At 40.4% G+C, this 8,534-nt stretch overlaps 1 pseudogene; it reads right to left on the bottom strand.

Moving 5' to 3' along the window:
* Positions 1–7,705: 7,705 nt before the first annotated feature.
* Positions 7,706–8,436, bottom strand: LOC105515687 (annotated as a pseudogene).
* Between the last annotated feature and the right edge of the window lie 98 nt (positions 8,437–8,534).

Raw genomic sequence — 8,534 nt, 5'->3', positions numbered from 1 at the left:
CGTCAGCAGAAATACTTTGGCCATTTTCCAATTGGGTTATTCATCTATTTGAAGTTGAGTTGTAAGAGTTCACAACTTCAGAACACATTCTGGATATAAGTCCTTAAGAGATAAGTGATTTGCAAATATTTTGCATAAAAGTCCTTAAGAGAAACATGGTTTGCAAATATTTTGGATACAAGTCCTTAAGAGATACATGATTTGCAAATATTTTATCCCATTCTATAGGCATTTTCACTTTCCTGATGGTGTTCTCTGAAGCACAAAAGTGTCTTTAATTTTTACGAAGTCCAATTTATCCGAGTTTTCTTTTTGTCCCATGTGCTTTTGGTGTCATTTCTAAAAAGGCCTTGCCTAACCCCAACATCATAAAGATTTATTACTGTGTTTTCTTCTAAGACTTTTATTGTTTTAGCTCTTATATTTTGATCTATAATCCATTTAAAGTTAATTTTTGTGTATAGTATCAACAAGGAGTCCAACTTTATTGTTCTGCATGTGAATGTCCAGTTGTCCTAGCACCATGTGTTAAAAAACCACTGAATGTGGTTGGTGCTCTTGAATGTGATTGGTGCTCTTGATGAAAATCATCAACTGACCGTAAGTGTAAGTTAAGGGTGTATTTCTGAACTCTCTGTTCTGCTCCATTGTCCTGTCTATCCTTGTGCCTGTATCACACCTTCTTAATTACTGTAGCTTTGTAGTAAGTTTTGAAATCAGGAAGTATGAGTCCTCCAAGATTGTTTTAGCCCTTCTGGGTCTCCTGAATTTCCACGTGACTTTTAGGATCATGACACTGAGTTCTGTGAGGAGACTTCACTGCAGCTGTTTTGAAGAATACTCTCAATTTGTTCAATTGTTTCTTCATAATCCAGATTAAAAGCTTTCTGGGGCAAGAACACTACAGAGGAGCATAGGTGATTTCTCCTAGCATTATACAAGGGCATAATATTGGCACATATTATCAGGTTGTCCCCAGCAGGAGGGGTTGAATTTAAGCAATAGCTTAAGAGGCTAGCCTCTAGATTATTCCATTGTAATGGTTGTTTTCCCTTTTATAAGTAGTAGGTAATCTGTGAGATAATACCTGAGAACACATAAATATCTAATTCTCCAACAATCTTTCAAAACCCAGTGATTTTATCACTCAAACCTAATTCTTGCCTAGGTCAAGGTTGCAAAATGATGATTTTTAAAATGCATAATTTTAGCCAGGCACAGTGGTTCACACCTTGCAGCACTTTGGAAGGCCGAGGCGGGCAGATCACCTGAGGTCAGGGGTTCGAGACCAGACTGCTCAACATGGCGAAACCCAGTCTCTACTAAAAAATACAAAAATTACCCGGGTGTGGTGGTGGGCACCTGTGTTCCCAGCTACTCGAGAGGTTGAGGTGGGGGAACCATTTGAACCTGGGAGGCGGAGGTTTCAGTAAGCCAAGATGGGGTCACTGCACTCCAGTCTGGGCAACAGACTCCATCTCAAAAAAATAATAAATAAATAAATATATAAAATACATGATTTCTTCAGAATTTATTAAGCTGACATTCTCTCTATTTGAGTAACACTTCAGACTCCTGAATCTTTTAATTTAATATATTACAATCTATTAATGCGATTATTCTTGCCAGCAGGAGGCCCTGTAGCCTACTCCTGGGTTTCTTTTTTTGACTTACTCCACAGGCCTTTGAACATCTTCTTGCTTTCCAGCACAAGATGCCCCAGGCACAACCTTGTCAAGATCTGTAATCTGCCATTTCTCCAAGGATCCATGTGGGAAACTGTAATTAGTGTAACTGTTGGAAAGGTATCATTGCTATTTATTTTATATTTATATTTATATTCATAGAGAGAGTGAAAAGGTGAGAGAATTCTTACTGCTTGTAGCCCTTCTTCCACAATTAGAACTTCCATTCCCAATAACATCAATGTATTTTATTTTTTTGTACCACCTACAATACCTACAAAATCATTGAAGCATTACAACACAACACCATTACCAATTATAATTGCACCAGGTAAATCTCAACAGTTCTTTGCCATTTCTCTTGTTCTTAAAATATGTTCCAGTAAAGATATATGATCAGAAAACCGTTCAAAATTACCAGAATTAAGTCTTTATTCCGGGCAGTTGTGTTATCAACTTTAGACAGATTTCTTTGTTTCTGTTTTTCCACTTTAAAATTTCCTTTTTTCAATTTTGATGGTATTCTGTTTTCTGAATATATAAACACTTGTGTAGTTCAAAATCAAAATTATATAACCAACCCATATTCAAAGAAATCTAATTCCTATTTTTATGTTGGATACCTCATTCCCACACATCCTCATTCTTCCTTTTTTTTTTTTTTTTTGAGTTGTTTTTCTCTGTCAAAAGAAAGCAAATATGTGTTTATTCTTGTTTTCTCTTCTTTCTTGCAAAAAGATATACTATAAATACTTTCCATGTGCCCTCTTTGTTGACAATGATTACTGCAAATCATTCCATGTCAGTTCATAATGATTTTTCACTTTCACTTTTATGGCTGACGTAAAGTGACGTTCACAGAAGAGGTGAGACTGTGACCAAGCGTTTTTGAAAAAAAATGGAAGGATAAGAGGCGTCTGATCTCCAATGATTACACTGTAGTCCTTCCAGTATAGAAGTATTATTTGTGCTAAATTGAGTCCTACATATAAACTTGTATATAAGGGAAAACACATTATTCACTTGCAACACATAGACAAATAAAAACTACCTTCAACATCAAATTTACAACTGAACTAAACCAAACCAAAACAAATTGGCCAATGTTCAAACAATATCCTGGTAACATGCACATATACCCCTGTATCTGTCTTCCTTCCTTCTCTTTCCATCCTCCATTTTTCCATCTTCTTTGAGGTACAGGTGGCCCCCCAATCCTCTCCACCACTCTTCTCAATCAGATTCTAGAATGGTTGACTACCTAGAATTCTCTAGAAAGTGGCCTACTCAGTTCTTGTGAGTCCAGTAACCAAGATGCACTGATCTCTGTGAATGCCGGCTTTTTCAAAAGCTCCACAGCCACCATCTGACCTCTTGAATGGGACTGCAGAAGGTGAAAAACACCAACCCTTGGGCAGTCAATTTCAATTTGTGTTACATTTTCTCGTGATCTTCCTCAGACCTTATCACAGGGCTGAATAAATGTGGTTGATGTATTGGTTTCTCAGTTGATTACTATTTAAAAGCTCTAGCAGCATTTAAAAAGTTATATCTTATACCATACTTCAATCTCTATGTATCCCTTCTCACTTAATTAAAAAGTACGTTGCGGATAGTTCAAGCTGCTACCCAAACATGTATTTCTGAAAGCTAAGTCACACTAAACCCTAAATCACAGGATCCATGTGAAGAGTGAATCAATCTGAATATTTTACACTATTTCTGACCCTGCTATATAGAATATGCAAGCTTCGCTTGAGTATAAACAAATGTTTAAAATACATGATGTAATTAAGAGAAGAATAATCCTAGCAACCTCCTTCAGCTGTTATGAGGATAAAATGAGGAACTGCTGCCCGAGACACTGCTGGGCAACGTCATCAGTGTTAGCGTCAGAGACAGTAACATCCAACCCATTGTGTGACTCTAAAGATACATTCTCTGGGAAACTCATCAACCACCACAACGCAGCCCTTCCTATATTTCCTCTTTATAAAATTATTAGGGACCAAACTAGAGAAACAGTGGGGAACAGTATCCTCCAAGGCTTCCTTCATTTGCAGGGAGACCACTTGCCTTTCATTCCCGCATCGTGCCCATCCCATGAGGGAGGGTCTGCATATTTGAGAGGCTGGAGGAACATGCTCAGAAGTTTGGCCAGGCCTGGGTTCATCCATGGAAGAGGACAAAGAAGGGGATTGAGCATACTCTAGCAATGACCAGTGGCTTGACTAGGAAAGTTCTCTGCCGAGATCACTTCCTCCTGGCAAAAACAAGGGCTCCACAGGGCTTAGGGTGGAGAGCAGAGACTCAGGATGAATCATGGGCTGTGGTGAGCCAGGCACTCGGTGGTGTCACCTCAGGAGGTTCCAATGACCTCACATCAAGGTGGTGTGCCAATGCGGGAGCAATGCAGGCCTTGAAGGTTGCCCCACCCGACACGGCCATTCAGCTGACTGACGAGACTCCAGCCCAGCCCCTGCTCTGTCCCCTAGATTGTGCAGAGTTTGAGAAGCCCAGCTCCTGAGGGCAAGGCCAGATCTCACAACCAGGGTTCTGGGGACCTGGGCCAGCATGCAGCCATCTCTCCACCAAAAGTCTGGCCTCTATTTTTACTCCTTGCTCTAACACACCCATGGTTAAAGGATTTCTGAAATGTGTTCTGGAATGCCGTGTGGCTCAGCTGAGACCCTGGATTCCATGTCACACTTTCCTAGCAGCTGCACTATCAAGCCCAAGCACAAAGACAAGAGTGTTTCCAGGCGGCCCACCCAAGACAGCAGTCCTTTAAATTGACTCCTCGTCATATTGCCCTGGGTACTTTAGCTGGCAAAGAACAAATTAGCATTCTCAATCTATATATACTGTAGCACACTAAATAAAGGGCTGGAGCCGAGGCACAAAAGGTCGGGCCATGAAATTCCCTGCAGGAGCCTGGGTCCCACCATTCCACTCTCAGGCTCTTTGGAAAGCTGACCCCCAGGGCCACAAGCAAGTCTTTGTGTGTCAGGAGGGCCCACTGCTGGGGCTTTCAGGGCACACAATAACTCACAGGCTGTGTCCAATTTCAGAACACAACAAAGAGGCAATGACCACACCCACATGGGCCTGGGCTTTCACTCAGGAGTTCCTCATGAAAAAGCACCATGGAAGATGCCCAGGGGCAGCACCACTACCGGGATCCACATCCACCCACCCTAGCAGGGCCTCCAGGGCACTCCTGCAAGCGTCACGTGGTTTCACAGATCCCAGGCAGAAGCAGGGCCAGTGTTACTACCACCACCAGTGAGGAAATGAAAGCCCGGAGAAGCTGTGAGACTTGATGAAGGTCACCAACTGGCTAAATGATGACAGGTGCTCTAATGAGAAGTTTTATTACCTCACTATATTGTTTTACTCAAAAATATTTCCTGTCTGACAGCTGCTTCCCGGATTTACTGTTTAAAGTGAGTAATTACACTCTTCTTAGACATGGAATTTTACATATAGCACCAGAGCAGAGTTAAGGATTCCTTTACTAATTTTCCTTACTCATTTATTATATAAAATAGACACAAGACTTGAACAGGGAATGAGGAAGCCCAGAAGAACAGAAACTAAACCAGTCCAGTGGAAGTGTCATGTATGTTGTTGCATAGCCTGCATTCCAAAGTAGCAAGACAAGGCTCTGAGCTTCCTAGTGGTCATGGCAAAGATGAGATGCAAAGCCAGATTCAAAGCTCCCAAGTCACAAGATAAAAGAAGACAGATCCAGAGAACCAGTGCCCCGCAGCCCTCATGCTGAAGACAAGGTGTGCAATAGTGAATTATGTCCCTAACAACGTGCCAAAAACAAAAAATACAAAAATGGTTTTCCAACAGTTGCTTCTCCCCTCAATCAAACCTACATCACACCAAGGCTCCATTCAGTAGAAGTCTTTAAATACAGAGACCAAACAATGCAGTCAAATATGCCATTCTTTTGTTTTGTCTTGACTGAGGATAAAACGACAGCATATCTAAAGAAAGTAGAGGAAGAGAACACAGTGGACACATACACTGAACTGTGTCGGGCACCACCACGATTTTACAAATCATGGAATTAATTTGGTATATCCAGAATACTGTTAAGCAATATGCAAAGGTTCATTCTGCATAAGAAAGGTAGGCTTATACACTTCAATGTTTAAGTTGAATATGCTTTCATTTGAGAACAAGTTACTTATTCTGGGATTATGTACATTTAGAGATAAACCTATATATAAATATACACAATTTTGTAAGATGTATACATACAATATATTTCAGTTAAAATTATGTTTTCTAAAAATATTGCTAATATTTGACATTCATCACACAAAATATGAAAGAATTTACACACTAGAGCCATTTTAATGTTTAGTAAAATAATCTGATCTTTAAAAAAAAGATAGATTCACAAAAACACTAAAATTTCACTCAGATTTTGATGAAATCTTCCCTGTCTATTCCTATAAGACCTGCAATTAGGTATTGATAATCAATGAGGAAATGTTTTGATTAATGAAATTAAACTTTAAAGCTAAGCTTTAGGACATTGTGTATTTGCTGTAACAAAGAAAATGCATTATTTATTTACCTGTAATATAGTGTATTTGTTTGCTAATTTTTAAATTACTTTCCTGGAAATAAGATAGCTCTTTTCAAAATATACTTTTTTATAACTAGAAGCAACACTTAATTAGTGAAGACAGTTATAACTGACTACCAAAAACAAATTAAAAGAAACTGTTATTATTTAAAAGTGTATAACTCTTCAATGAATGGTTAAAAACATATACTTTTTTTGCTTTTTGAAGAGACAAGCGAATATTTATTTTTGTGCTTTTCTTCCTATGTATATTTCAAGTCTTTTTCAAAACAAAGCCCCAGGAATCTCCAGATTCAATTATGTCCCTGGGCTTGGTTGATTGCTGCAGGAATCTTAGGGAGCCTTATACAAATGCTAGAGTTACTCATTTACCAACATTAAACCCTAGGACAGACCACACAACAAAGCAGGACTCCCTCCTCCATGGAATGTGCTGATTTCAGATGAGGCGGCAGCCAATGTAGAAAACACTGGAATTTTTCCTTAGAACTGGACTGTGTGTGATGAGAGGTGCTTGATATGAACGTCACCTACTGTCTTTTCTTTGACCCTTCCTTTCCAGTTTTTGAAGATCAAGCAGGAAATAATCTTCTCTGAAGATACTTGATAAAAATTCCCCCAAAAAAGCAAAAACATATGCTTCTACTGCACTGATAAAAATTTACTGCAGTGTGGCACCTAAAAGTAATAACAACAGCAATAAAAAGTAATTTCAAAAAAAGTTAAGATTTCTTCAGCAAAATAAATGATCCACATTTTCAAGTCCTTTTTGAAATCAGTTATTAATATTATTCCTTCCTCATTTCCAGCTAAATGACCACAGCAACACAGTTTTTTGCTACTCAACATCTTTAAGCCTGTAACTCTTAGGCTATGCATAGCCCGATGTCCTAATCAGGCATTCATTGCTCCCAGCAGGTCTCCATCTGTTAGTACCAGCCTCCTCTTTCCTTCCAATCTCAAGGTTACTCTTAATAGTAACCCAATCTCGGCTGAGCGCGGTGGCTCATGCCTGTGATCCCAGCACTTTGGGAGGCCCAGGCGGGTGGATCACTTGAGGTCAGGAGTTCAAGACCAGCCTAACCAACATGGTGAAACCCTGCCTCTACTAAAAATACAAAATTAGCCAGGTACAGTGGTGGGTGCCTGTAATCCCAGCTACTTGGGAGGCTGAGGCAGAAGAATCACTTGAACCTGGCAGGTGGAGGTTGCAGTGAGCCAAGATCACGCCACTGCACTCCAGCCTGGGCGACAGAGTGAGACTCCAGCTCAAACAAAATAAAAAAAGAGTAACCCAATCTCAAGGTTACTGGTAGGAATACTAGTAACTGCAAAAAGAACTTTTAAGTGGCAAGGCATGGCCCATCAAAAATCAGCCCAAGGGCAGTTTTCAGCCCTGCCTCACCTGGGTCTAGTTCAGCTGGTGGATGAGCTGATTGATGTGTTCACCCCGACAGCCAGGTGAGCCCATCTTGAGGAAGCCCACTCTATTTGTGGTAGCATGATGGGCCACTGAGAGGTGGAAAGGGCGCAAAAACCATGAGATCTCCTGGAAATGCTTCCCCAGGAAGGCAATTTCATGAATGAGGTCTTCCAAGCAAATGACACCAAACTTCCCCAGGTGCTCCTCATCACTGTGTCATCTGAGAAACGGTCTTCTTCTTGACCTTGGTTCATCCACCTTTCCAAATGAGTTTACAGGCAGACTTCAGATGTGGAAAACCCCAGGTCACATAAGTTTCCACTATACGCAGCATTTTTAGGTTCTGGGGGGTGACTTTTACAAAGACACCACTAAAAATTTTCTTTGGGCGAAGTCTTGCCATGGTTCTCTGCACCAGTAAACTCATGCCATTAATCCTTTCAATGCGTACAATAAAGGCCAAGGAAAGTTATCTGGCAATTCCAAGGCACGAGGTCTCACTTCTAGTCGTCTGAGACGCATCTTGTCACATTTCTGCCGCCAGGAATCATATAAGAATGATTCCAGTCACTTAACCTGAGCCCTTTTCCTTTCCTCTGCTCCTTCTTTGCCAAAAGTGCCTGCTTTGCCTGGGTGGCTCTGAGGACTTGATAAGCCTTCCTCTTTTTCAGGAGATTTTCTGGAACCAAAGGGATTTTTCTTTGCTTTTGCTCCGTCATCTTTCTGGAGTTGTAGCTACTGATCATGTGCAACCCTACCACATGGGGAAGATGGTGCTCGCTCTATCAAGACCGAATACTATTTTTTTTTTTTTTTT

This window comes from Colobus angolensis, unplaced genomic scaffold (assembly GCF_000951035.1).
Source record: "Colobus angolensis palliatus isolate OR3802 unplaced genomic scaffold, Cang.pa_1.0 Scaffold268, whole genome shotgun sequence".
Taxonomy (NCBI): domain Eukaryota; kingdom Metazoa; phylum Chordata; class Mammalia; order Primates; family Cercopithecidae; genus Colobus; species Colobus angolensis.
The sequence above is the reverse complement of the archived record's forward strand: the minus strand, read 5'-3'. Positions and strand labels throughout refer to the sequence as shown.